Source organism: Phalacrocorax carbo, chromosome 2, assembly GCF_963921805.1.
Source record: "Phalacrocorax carbo chromosome 2, bPhaCar2.1, whole genome shotgun sequence".
NCBI lineage: Eukaryota > Metazoa > Chordata > Aves > Suliformes > Phalacrocoracidae > Phalacrocorax > Phalacrocorax carbo.
The window spans coordinates 96571730-96584792 of record NC_087514.1 but is presented as its reverse complement, the minus strand read 5'-3'; positions in this window follow the sequence as shown (position 1 = coordinate 96584792).

The window sequence follows — 13063 nt, the reverse complement described above, 5'->3', positions numbered from 1 at the left end:
GGTCTCTTGTTCTAGTGCTTATGCAAAAACTTTTTATGGCTCTCTTACGGGAAGGGCAGTGGCTGCAATCACCAGTCACCATGAGGTCAAAGACAGACCCTGATGGCATTACTGAAGCTGGGACAATCTAGTCTCCCCATATTGGGTCACTGGAAGGTTGTAAAGAGGCTAGAAAACACTCAAAATCACCTGCCTTGCACAACATCACATTCCTCAGCTCCTGCAGCCAGCCTCACCTTGTCTGGTCCCTTCTTGCTAAACTACCTCTCCCTGGCCAGGGTTTTCTTATTGGGCTCCCCAGTTACCATACATACCTGGCAGCTGGTCCCCTGGTGTGGGTTTTCTGTCCCATAGTGGGCTATTTCATGGCACTTTCTGGGACCTTCCTTTTGCAGCGTGCCTGGATCCTGCCTTGAACTGCAATTCTACTTTGCAGTCTCAAAATTCTGCAAGTGTCTGTTTCTTTTCTTCCAGCTGAGCTCAGCTGCTCTGTTTGGGAACTCCTTACTGCTTCTTGTCTCTTGCTCATACTGATACCACTCCTTGGTCTGAACCCCAAGCCTGTATTTAGGTTAGTTTTTGCTATACTCCTTTTTATTTGCAAAGAACGTGCACAAAGGCCTCTTTTCCCCATGCCTATGGGAAGCAGAAGAAAACAGGCTGCTTTACTCCTAAACCTCTGCTAGCTCCATCTCTCTGTGGTCTCTTTTCAAGAAGTGGCTGAGTAAGTTCATGAGAGAGAGGACCATTCTTGGATACACAGCAACCACATCCATCTCGGGAAGACCCTGGTCTGCAAATAGTTGGAGGCTGGAAGGATGTCAGAAGAAGTGCCACATTTGCTTGCGTTGCTCCTTTGTTCTTCTATAGACCTCAGCTTCTGGCACCTGCTGGGGACACAATACTGCGCTGGGATGTTATGGCCCTCCTACGTTCCTGCTCCCTCTGAGGTGCACAGGGAGTTGCTTTTCTCACTCTCAGACTCTTTTCATATACATGCATATAGCTCAAGACAGCTGCAAATGCTGCCCTGCTCCAGGCTGTTGGCTGTCAGTGGGTACTGAGGTTTCTCCAAGCTGGGTCTTGCTCAGGACATTGCATGCAGCCAGTGTCTCGGACAGAGGCTTCTGTTGTTTCTGTGATGACTAAACAGTATAGGAGTTTGAGTTGCTCCTGGTGGTTAGCCTGAACAAACCACAGAGAGGCACACTGCATCCCTCAGCAGGCTTTGAGGTTTCTTGCATACCCAGCATGCCGCGTCCAGCATGAGGCCACCATGTCCTCTAATGAATGCAGCAGTTCTTGAGTGACTTGGCTTCTCTGTCAGAAAATAGTGGCTGAATTCATGTGCCTGTATTCAGGCAGTCCCATCTTAAAAATTTCAGCCAGGCCACCTCATAGTGGAAGTAAGACTTTTTCCAGGGGCATTAGCTGTGGGATCTCCAGAGTTATAGCCACATTAATCATGAATTCCCCAAGAAACTGCCCTACCCCATTAAATACACTGGCATATTTTTTAATAAGGTCACCTGCCTTGTGTCGGCTGAGATGGAGTAATTCCCACTTTCATTACCAGTTTGATCAATTTAATATCCAGCCTGCTCAGGGACTAAGTTCTATTGATGCCGCTGTGTGTACAGCATGAAATTTGTGGTGTTTTACATCCTATTAAGTCTAAAAGCGCCCCATACCTGTCGATGTCCCCTGGCTTTGCCTTTCTCTTGCAAAGGTGGGTGGGTTCTTGCTCTGTCTTCCTTCAGCCGGTCCTGCTGTTGCCACACCAATGTGGAAAACAACATAGCCAGTTGGGGAGCTATGGCTGAAGCCTCTGCAAGTTCTCACTTTCTGCTGGAACTTTACCACTTCCATGGGGACACCAGGAGGGTGGTCCTTTTCCTGTTGGCTGCCTGGTCCTAAGTATCACATATCCCACCCTGGTTTCAGCTGCAGAGTTGATGGGGTTGTGTATCAGCATTTTGTAGCAAAACTGTTGCAGGCCACCATACTGTCCCCAAGCAGTCTGTCCTTGGCATTCACCAGCCAGCGCCTTCTGTCCTGTGGTGATAACCTCCACTGAGGCAGCAGGACCTGCTTCACAACACAGGGTCAGCAGCTGTACTGGGGCTTACAGAGCAACCTCTGTGCTCTCCCGTCTACCCAGCTTTTGCAAAAAGAAATCAGGCCTTTTGGCTATTCTTTTGCAACCACTTAAACCCAAGTAGTTGGTTTTTGGTTTTTTTCATCCAATCAGTAGTGGAAAATTACTGTCATTGGCTCCTTTGGGTTGGGCTTTGGTCCTTTGCCTCCCAGCTGATTCAGAGGGGCAACAAGAAATGGCAGCATGGCCAAGCCATGGACAGTGGGTGGGTGATGGCTATGTTCCAAAGCGCAGATCGAATCAATGTAAATATTGCAAGTATTCTTCAGGAAAGAGTTACCCTATATTTTGCACATTATTTTCACCAACAGTCTTCTGCACTGGTTGCTTAATGCTTGAGGTTTTGGCGAGCATCCTAAGGTTTTGGGGAGCATCCTAATCCATACATACAAGCAGGACTCAGGATCCACTGGCAGCCATTCTCTGAAATGGGCTGGGTACCCTTCCGTTAGCACACCATCCTCTGGTTACGTTAAGTGTTCACCCCCTTCTCCACAGCATCCCGGTTAACAGCAAGCTGGTGCTAAACAGTGATGTTACAAGCTACTAATAAACGATGTATTATATCCAGCCATTAGGGAGCTGCCCCGGTTTGGGCCAACCTGCCGAGCCGCATCACCACCGGGTATAGCGCTTAACCTCTGGCAGGTCCCCGCTCCTACCTGCACGCCTCTCCGCTGTCATTTGTCGCCTGTGCCACTGGATGGCAATGCTGGCTAAAGTATCGCCGAGGCTTCGCGGCCGGTAGCGGAGACCGGGAGGAGGAGGAGGAGGAGGGTTGGCAGCCGGGCAGGGGCAAGGCAGGAGCGGGCACCGTCGTGCCGAGCCCGTGGGACATCGCACCCGTTGCTGTTACTTCCAACCTGACAAGAGATGCACGACTCACGGGGGTGGGTGGGTGATTTCTCAGGACACCACCACCCCCACATTTGGAGGACTTGAATCGTGGAAAACTAAAATTTGGTGTCGAGGGTTTAAGCGTAGGAAGGGGTTGCCGGCAGGAGTGACTAAGAGTCACGCATCGGCACAGCTTGCTAGAAATTGCCCAATTTTTATACTTAAAAATTGTACTTACACTTTGTAAAAATGACTTTGTAAGCGTGGCATTGCTGGGCTCAATGACTATTCACTGTACTCATTTGAATGTGCATAGACAGGGCTTGCTTGAACTGCTGCATCAAAGAGAAATGCTGAAATGAGTCATTTGTGAATCACGGCTTATTTTCTGTTGTTAGCTCATCTGGAATCCCATGGTGATCAAACAGCCTTTTACAATGTGTTAATACATCGCTACTCCATGTGTTTAGCAACAGCTCAGTTCCAATAAATTGTAGGTAGTCACCCATTATAAAGAGGTAGTGTTTGCTGCTGTGTGTAAACCGGCTGGGACGAACTTGGAGATGAAAACTCATGCGAAATTTCATGCTGTTCCAAATGCTCTTTTCCACGCTGCTTCCACTCTGTTTTCATACATGCTTTTCTGTCTCCTTCCTTGCAGGGCACAGCCCAGCCAGAAGAGGTTGCCTGCAAGCGCGAGTGCTCCCATCCTCCAGAAGGGCTGCGGGCAGCCTCTCCAGCAGGAGCCAAGCTGCTTTCCAAGCACAGGAATGGAAAGGAGGCAGGAGAAAAACAGCCTCAGCAGCAGTTTAATGTAAGGCCTTGATTTCCAAATTGGTGGCCGTCTTCAGCAACACTGGCTGTCCCTGTCCCACACCTTCAGCTCCGTGGGCTGGAAAGCTTGGGCCAGACTATAATCAGGAACAGATCTGCTTAAATTTGGAGGAGAGGGTATTCCCCCTTCCCTCTGCCTCTTTTTTTTTTTTTCTTTGATGAACTGAATCTGTTCAGCAGGTCTGCAAAAGTTGACAGGAGGCTGAGGAAGAGGGTGTGAATCCCTCAAGGCTGCTATTGTCATTGAACTCTCTGAGGTGTGAAACCACAGCCTGAGGTGCTGAGCTTCTCTCCCGAGTGACTGAGGCTCAGGAACCAATTCCCTTCTGCCAGCTCTTTTATTGGAGTGAGTGGCTGGAGATGGAAACATCTTCAACCAGCACAGCAAGCTTCACCACAACCCGTCTGTCAGTGCCCTAAGCCCTGTCTGCTTGTGTATGAGTTACATGGCCATAAAGGCCAAATACTCTCTGCCATCAGCTACTTAGGCTTCTTTTGTCACTTATAATTGTAGCTCAAAGGTCCTGCATAATTGCATTCATATTGGGCCTGATCCAGCCCCCAATAATAATCTTAATAATGCTGCTCTTAACCAGCCACATGAATCCCTTTCAATCCCCAATGCAGGCTCAGTCATGCTGTAATTCAGTAGAGGAGGCCATTCACTGTGGGGCTAATTTAGTTTAAAATGCAGACAGCCTATTTATGGGAGAATTTTTTTGTTCCTGCTCTAAATTCTTATGCTCAATCAACAGCCTGTAAACCGGGTCAAGCCAATGCATGACCCATTAGCGTAAGCAGTTGGGGCTTACAGCCCTTAGGAGCTATATTTGTGCTGTGCTCCCTCATAAGTGGGATAGATCCCCTATTTAGGTAATGGATCTGCTGTAAGGCAAACATATAGAAACCTTTTTCCTTCAATTTCATAAGATTGCAGGGCTGAGTTTGACCCCATGCTCACCCACTCAATTAGTCACCAGCTTTTGCAATCAACACTGGCCTTCCCAAAATGAAGGGGCACCACTTTCCCTCTGTGCAGGAAGAGCACAAAATGGAGGTAAGTGGAAGAGCTCCACCCTGTTGAGACGAAGACCATCGTCCCCCCATTGGTGCTGCCAGGAGCAGAATTCCCAGGAACACAGGGAAAGACTTTCTTTCTTGGGGAGGCTTTACATCAACACAGGTCTATTAATGAAGCTCAAGGTTCTTAATGGGTCTAAGGGAAGATTGAGCAGCAGCTTATTCACAAGTTTTGAAACTCAGCCTGTAGCATGTTGCAAGACAGGGCAGGGGTTAAGACATGCCTGTATCCAGCAGGAAGGTGGGCAGCAAAGCAGATGTCCTCGGTAAGAACACGAGTCAAGTCCCCTGATTTAAGGTTATTTTAAGCTGGCTGGCTAGCTGACTTCAGCAGTGTGCTTTGGTGGGGCAACCAGATACAGTATAAGGGGAGGGGAAGGGTGGAAACAGAACAAGAATTGAGGGGGTGGGAGGTGAGAAATGCCTTTTAGGACAGTTTCCCCAGTACAGGGAGCTGTGGCCTTAGGGGCCAGATTTATCTGCAACAAGGAAGGCTGTCCTGGAAGAGCTGGTGAAAAGAGTAATAAGCACTCCAGGTGGGAAACAAAGGCAGGGCAGCCACCCACCCATAAATATAGGCAGGGCAGGCCTACATCTACATCTCTTGCAGCTGGGGCCCTCTTAAAGGCAGGAAAGGGTGTTAGGAGAGGAGGGCCTGTTCCAGGTTAGCGAGGTTAAGTGCAAAGCAGGTGATGCTGACTCTGGGGCAAGTGATAGCCTGTCTGTGTTTGCATGCCATATTTTTCCAGTGACACTTTGCAGAGTGTGTGTGTGTGTGTTTCCTGAATAGCCCCAAATAAACACCGCACCCCTCAGACATGCCTATCTCCTACATGTTTTGAAATGTGTACTGGCAGCTGGAAGACAGGGAAGGGGGCAAAGACTCAGGAGATTTGCTTCTGTAGAGCCCGTTTATACCAGGACTTCCGACAGCCTAAATCTCACCAGGACTCAGGCTGGCTGGGTTTTCTTCCTCTTTGTCCAGCCATCTCACCGCATCCCTGTACCCTTATGCAACTCACTTCATTCCTTTGTGACCCAGTTATCTTGAAGATAGGGGATAAATAATGCCACCTCCCTCACAGAAAAATATTTACAGTTCCTCTTAGGATTTTACTAAGTTTTTATGCTGAATTTCCTCTGCTTCTGCTTTCACCTTTGAAGATCACAAGGGTTTATACTGCAATCCTGATGCAGAGATATCGATGGGTATTTCCCACAAGTACCATATTGCCCATCCCGTTTGTAAATCTGACCGCTCAAGAGCCTAAAATACTTCAAATGCTCTATTTTTCCTTCTCATCTATGAGGATCTTTCCAGTCTGCACCTAGTGCATACTGGGAGATATAGGGATGTAGAAAAGATTATGATAAATGTCACGACTCCAGGAAGTGGTGCTTTAAAAACATTAGTCACTTTGGATAAAGTTGCCAAAGAGGGCAAGTCGGGCATCTAAAGGAGGATGGGTGAGGAAGAAAAACTGCACAGCTCAAATTAGGGTCAGGCTGTTGGGTAGTGTTGCCCAGGCTGCCCTTGCAGGGCTCCCCCACGTTCAAGCACTGTGTTTCTGGTGCTTGGTTAAAGGAAGAAAGTCTGGGGTTGTTCTGCCACTGAATTTCCCAAAAAGGAGACACACAGGGGCGCCAAAGACTTGGGAAAAGAAACCTAAGCCTGAGCCTTTTTCTGCATAGTTCCTTTCTGGGCAGGCTCCTTATCCCATGAAGTCAGGCAGCAGGAAGCACTCTGCTCTAGAGCGGGTGGCATTAAGGGAGCAGTTTATCAGCCCGGGCCTGATTTAATTTGCAATCCCTTAAACTTGCCTGGTGTAAACATGGTAGGTGGCTGCTGGCTGCTCAGAACCCTGTGCCTCTCCCGAGGGGAGTCCTAAGGAGCTGCTGCTGAAGGAGGGGTGATGTGCGCTCAGGTGTGGGGGGCCTAACTCCCATGGGAGGCTGATGCCTCGCTTTTACCTTCTCGCACAGCACTCGCAAGCACAGCCCCAAACTCGCTCTGAAGAAATTTCCCAGCTAAATTTGGAAAAGCTCCCTTTGTATCAGTAAGGTAATACCACCCTTGGGAAAATAAAGTTTGCTGTCCAGTGTCTGAGTCATTGTTTGCTTTCCTGGGTGTGGTGACAGTGGTCTGAATCTCTGTCCCGTTGGTTTGTCCTTATGAGCTGAATCTGGCGTGTTGGTGCATGCAGCTGCTGTAATGGACACCAAGGTGAAAACCCCCTGGACGTCTGTAATGTGGGTGCATGTCAGCCATACTCTCCATCTTCCAACCGCACCCTTGTTTCCCTTTGACATAGTGAGGAGGCTAGCGTAAGAGCAGTTACAACAGCTCTTGACTGCCCTTAGATTATACATATAGCGGGTTGGTATTCCTTCAATGGCTATTTGGAACGATTATACCGGATTATCCAGTGCATGGCCTGCTCTTTCACTCACTTCCAGAGGTTTTACTCCACAGTCATCAGGGAGGTGGGCAGGACATGTTGGTATAAAACACAACATGAATGCATGCAACTGAGCCAAGCAAACTAGACCCATAGTATAGGCTGCCATGGAAAAAAAAGCCATGCTGTTCACTCTCTTGTTTTGTTTTGTGCTCCACCAAGTGATATATCTTAGTGACAAGTTGCTCTAGCCATACAGCATTGCTTTTAATACCATAAAGTGTCATGGGGTGTAGGCATGTGCTAGGACAATGGCTAGAGCTGATGTTAAAGGCTAAATGTATCGCAGCTGCGTGCAAGCTGGGCTAGATGAAAGACTGCAGCTCTGGAAGTTTCTCGTTAAGAAAAATCACTTCGAGTTTTTTTGTGCAGATTAATATTGTTTTGGACCTCAGAGCCTCCAACAGTCATTTTCCAGTAATACGGCTTTTTGTAATTATTCAACACTTCAAAATATATGCCTTGCAGACAGCAGTTCTAATGTTAGCATAGAGATATCAAAGAAGATTTTATTTAAACTCTGCTGTGGGTAATACCAGGCTTTGTTTTTTAAACATGTCTTGGAATTATTAGGGTGTTTTATTCAATGCACTAAAGAATTAAATTCTGCTTCGAATATATCATATCATGTCGGGATGGATGCAACACCAAAGTGTCATTAGAGAAGCTGAGAGTTTCAAACATGGCTGCCCAAGTTTAGCTATCAAAGACCACAATTAGGCACCTGGCTGGAAATGACCTGTTTTATAGAGATCCTGATCACCTGCTGCTCCTCTTAATATCATTTTCCTGGCTATGGGACATGTTGTCACCATCAGTAGGAGGAGTGGATACCGGTGGGGTGATTAGTTCAGTCCCAGTTCTTGGTTTCCTTTCCTTTCCTTCACTTGATCTCCACCAAACCAGCAGCGAAACCTTGGGGAAATCCCTTATCTTCCCCTTGCATCAGTTTACTTATCTGTAAAGCAGATAAACTAATAACACTGCACCTCTCAAGGGTTTGTTGAAGCTCATTATACAGTAGTGAGTGCTTTGAGAGGTAAGTCATTATAAAAACGACAGTGTTAATATGACATGAAGGTGGCATGAAAGAGTCCCATTCTGGTCCACGGGAGTCAGCAGAGCCCTGTCACTTGCTTTGGCAGAAGCAGGGATTTGGCCTATCCTTAAATGACTTGCATTTGGTTCTCTTCTTGAATGCTAATATATAGCTAAGAGATAGCATTACAAGGAAAGCTCATTCCTGCCTATGTGTAAATATTTAGCAGCTGAATAGGTGTTATTTAGCAGGGCACAGTTTCTGCTTCTCCACAGTTTCTAAGGACGTTAGTACAGGCTCATTCTAAGCTGCTACAGATCAGAAGATACACCGAAGTTACCAGATCAAAATCCTTCCCATATAAGTGTACACATACAGAACTGATTTTACTGGGCAATTAAATGTGTAAGATAAATATCCCTGGGGGAGGAGGGTTGTTTGAGGTTTTATGGCATATCTTATTATGGGCTCAGTTTCGAAATCTTAATCCAAGCAAAACTCCCCATGTGGAGACTTAAGGCTAGAGCATAACTTTGTGTTTTGTACTCAAGATACGTGCAGTTGGGTGAATATGTGCGGTTGCATCAGTGGATTTTAGGGCAGGGGGAGAGTGAAGTCAGGGAAGCTTCGCCTAAAGAAAAGCAGCCCCTCTTAGAATGCGTATCTTAGCAATAACGCTTTGATCAGGCAGGTCACGTCGAAGGACCTTAAGCAGCATACTCTTTTTGGATTTCATCTGACAATTTCACTGATGAAAAATTAAAAATAAATGTAAAATAAAGTTTATTTGTAATTGGTTTAGGGTGGCATCGTCAGTAAAATTGCAATATGCTGCAGCTATGAGACTGTTGGTAAAATAGTTACCTGTGTTTCAAATGCAAAAGCTTTTTCTGGAGGACATGTGAGTAGTCAGAGCTTCCCAGAAAATACTCCGAATTTATGTCAGAGCTGCAAAGGCATTCATTTCTTTAAAACTGGGTGGGGGTTTTTTTCTGTTTAAGAAATGAAATGTACAACAGAAAAAGTGGCCAGGTTGGAGTAAACAAATAATCAGATCTTGACATGCTTAGAGCAAATAGATTTTGTAAGACAAAAGTGCTTGGTGGCTTTAGTGTGGATATATTGTGGGTTTTTTAAAAAAAAAAAAAAAAAAAGAAGACAAATTCCTCCTCGCAAGCAACTACTCCCTGTGGAACAAAAAAAAAGCTGAAGCACCGAGTTTTACCCCGCCGATGCTTTATTTATAGGGATGATCTTTTCAGAAGATCGTTTTCTGGAGATGGCAATGGCAGTACCTAGCCCTAAAGGGCCTGGGTTGAGAAAGAGAAGAATGTACCTGTTGCATTTCCACAGGACGACTACAGCATGGGAATTTGAACCATGTGGTTGCTCATGCAAACACCGATTAGTCCTCAGTAGCCGGACTTCATCGGTACCGCAGTGTGCGCTCAGTTTTAACTCTCAATTACTTCCCGGTTTTGCTTGTTGAGTTGCTTTGGGGTAGCTAGTTTCGCAAATAAATATTAAAGGAGCAGGCGAGACCCACGTGCTCCTTGGAAAAACTTTGCTTTCTTTCCTTCTCTCCCCTCAAAAAGTTGTCATCTCGCTTCCCAAAAGTTGCGCTGAGACACCCCTCCTGCCCCTTCATTTAGCATTGCAAAAAACCCTCAGTTATTTATATGCAGATCTGATTTCCAAACTGATCACCCCCGTGACAACACTCTGGGGCTTCCCATCGCCGGGTCGGGGGCCCCGAGGGGAAGGGGGGGACAGCAGGAGACTCGCGAAGAGATACCGCAGTGTCATACCCAGGGGCACAGCATCCTCACCATCCTCATCCTCCTCCCGCTCCTCCGCGGGGGCGCCGGCCACTCCGTGTCCTGGCGCTTGCTCCACGCGTGACACCCCGCACGCCCCCTCCAAACCCTCCCTGTTTGGCAAAACCGCCACGGGGGGAGCGGGAGGGGGAGGGAAGGGGTACCGGTTTGGTGGGGTGCCGGGAGCGGCTGAAGCGACCTGCCGCACCCGGTGAGCTTCTCTCCCGTGGGAAACGGGCTTGAAGGAAAACAAACTCTGCTAAAACGAGTAGCCGGGAGACAGACGGACAGCGCCGTGGGCCGGCCAGTCGCAGGTCGAAGCGGACGGATTTAATCTCTCACCCTTCCTCTTCCCCCCCCCCCCCGGCACACCATCCCAAGCCGCGCAGGGAAAAGATTTCCATTTCGGATCCGCCGGGGAGGCGGCTGAGGCTGCTCCACCCCGGGAGCGGCAGGGCACCATAACAAGACACAAATCCCCAAAGCAGCCGAGGGAAAAAACCCTCTCCGCTAACGCGCCGGACGTGGCACCTCACCCCTCTTCTCCGGCACCGGCCTCCCAAAACTAATTGAATCACATCGGAGCGCGAAGTGCGAGGAGAGGGAGGGCGGGGGGGTGTCTATTTTCTCTTCTTTTTTTTCCTTTTTGTCTTTGTTTTGGGGTGTTGGGTTGTTTGGGGTTTTTTTATGTCCTGCCGGGTTTTGCCCCTTTCCTTCTGCTCAAAGGTGCGCCCGGGAAGACGCCTGGTCCCCAAGGTGGAGGCGACCCTCATCCCGGGGGCAGACGCTGCCCCGCTCCCCCCGCGCCCCGTAAAGCCGAGGCAGACCCACACCAACCTTCACCTCTCCTTTCTCCCTCCGAAAACACCGACGCCAGGAGTTCAGCCTGGGGAGTGGACGGGGGAGCCTTCCCCCACCCACTCGTCGTGGGGCAAGCCCACCCCGCCGCCGGTCGCAGCCCCGCATCCCCCGTGGAGCGACAGCCCCGGGACGACGGGGAGCTGCACCCCTGCCGGGCTGCAAGCGGCACTACGGGCACTGCCAAAAAATACTTTTACATTAAAAAAAAAAAAATTTAAAAAGCCATTTCTGTGGCAGAGAGCCGGTGGAAATCAGCCGAGGCGGGGAGAAAGGAAAAGCGACAGTGCGAGGAATAACCGACCCTAAACTCCCCGCAGAGCATCGGAAGCCGGGTTTATCCCACCGCTCCCCGCTGTCGGGGCCAGGCAGCACAGGCGGGAGGGGGAAGGAAAGATCTGGCTGGCAGCTGGAAGCCGGGCAGGTGGGGATGCTCCCGGCTCAGGGGTGCAAGGACCCGTCGGTAACTCAGACCGGCTGGGGAACGACCCGCCCCCCCTCCCCGAGCATCTGTTCCCCCCTTTCCTGGCTGGGAGGAGGTGCGTGGTGGGGTTTAGGAGGGGAAGGGGAGCGGGAAGGGCTTTGCCCCGTCTGCTGCCCACGCTGTGACACACGGGGAGGGACCCAGCGCGTCCATCCGAAATCAGAGATGTTGGAGCTCCGCGGTGACTCTCCGATCCACCTGCCAAAATCACTGCCCAGCTGTGAACCAGCAGCTGAGACAAGGAGAGGGGAGAAGGAGAAAACAAAAAAAAAGGAAGGTGCTGCCTGTGTCGGTGGAGAGAAGTTTCCTCAGCCTTATCTTCCCTTCGCCCCGGGAGGAGGCAGGCGGCAGGGCAGGCAGGACGAGGAAGACACCCAGAGCTGGCACCTGAGGGACGACAGTAGCCCAGGGTGTGGTGGCTTTAGCCCCCTACACCTCTTCGTGCCGGATTTGCCCTCAAGGCTGCGAGGGGAAGGAATAACGCTCGGGCCAGGGAAGCCGAATTAACCCCCGAAGTGCGGTGACCAAACGCCCCAGGGACGGGAAAAGGAGCACCCCACAACCCCGGGCTCTGCAGCACGCCCAGCCCATGCCCTCCTCCCCTGGGCTAAAAAAAGCAAGCGCAGGGATGAGCCCGATGCGAGCCAGGGTTGCCCCGTAGCCCCAAAAGCCTGGCCCCCGCCGCGCAAGCGGGCGGCGCTGGGGCCGCCTCTCCGCCAAATCCCGTGGGGCAAAGCCGGGCTGCGGGAGCCGGGCCCTGATCGGGGTGATTTATCCCTGCGTGGGGAGCGATGGAGGCAGGGAGGAGGGAAGGACTCCACCGAGAGGACGACAGAAACGTGGCACTCAAGTTTACCGGGAAGGTTTCGCCGATGGCCAACTTCCAATCGGATTAATTACCCACCCCTCCCTGCAAAATAATAATAATGAAAATAATGATAAAAAGTAGCGTTTAAAATAATCGTTACGGCACCAAAATTACCGTCCCCCGGAAAGAGGGCTCGGAGGGACAGGGCGGCCGGGAAGCAGGGGAAGGAGAGACAGCGAAGTCCCGGAGCGACGAAATCTCCGCACACCTTCCCCATCCCTCTCCCATTTTGCACGGAGCTATCTTTGCTCCGCGTCTTCCCCAAGCAGAAGTCTCCTCGGGCCCGGGGGGGTGGGGAAGGGGCAGGGCTGGGTAATTAAATTCCGGTGCCCGGCTAATTGCTGTAATTTGACGCTAACTGTACACCACGGGCAGGCGCTGGGAGCGATGGTGTGAAGCGCGCCTCGCACTGCCCATTGACACACACACACACACACCCCCGGCCGCCGAGGGGGGACAGGGGACCGGCCCCTGGTCCCCGCTCCCCCGGCTCACTGGGGCGGGGGATGGGGAGCGGAGCCTAGCGGGAACCAAGGCTTCAACTGCCCGCGGCCCCGGTGTCCCCCCGGGGCCGAATGGCCGTGGGTGACAGCTCTCGCCTTCCCCCTTCCCGCGTGCTTGGAGGCAAG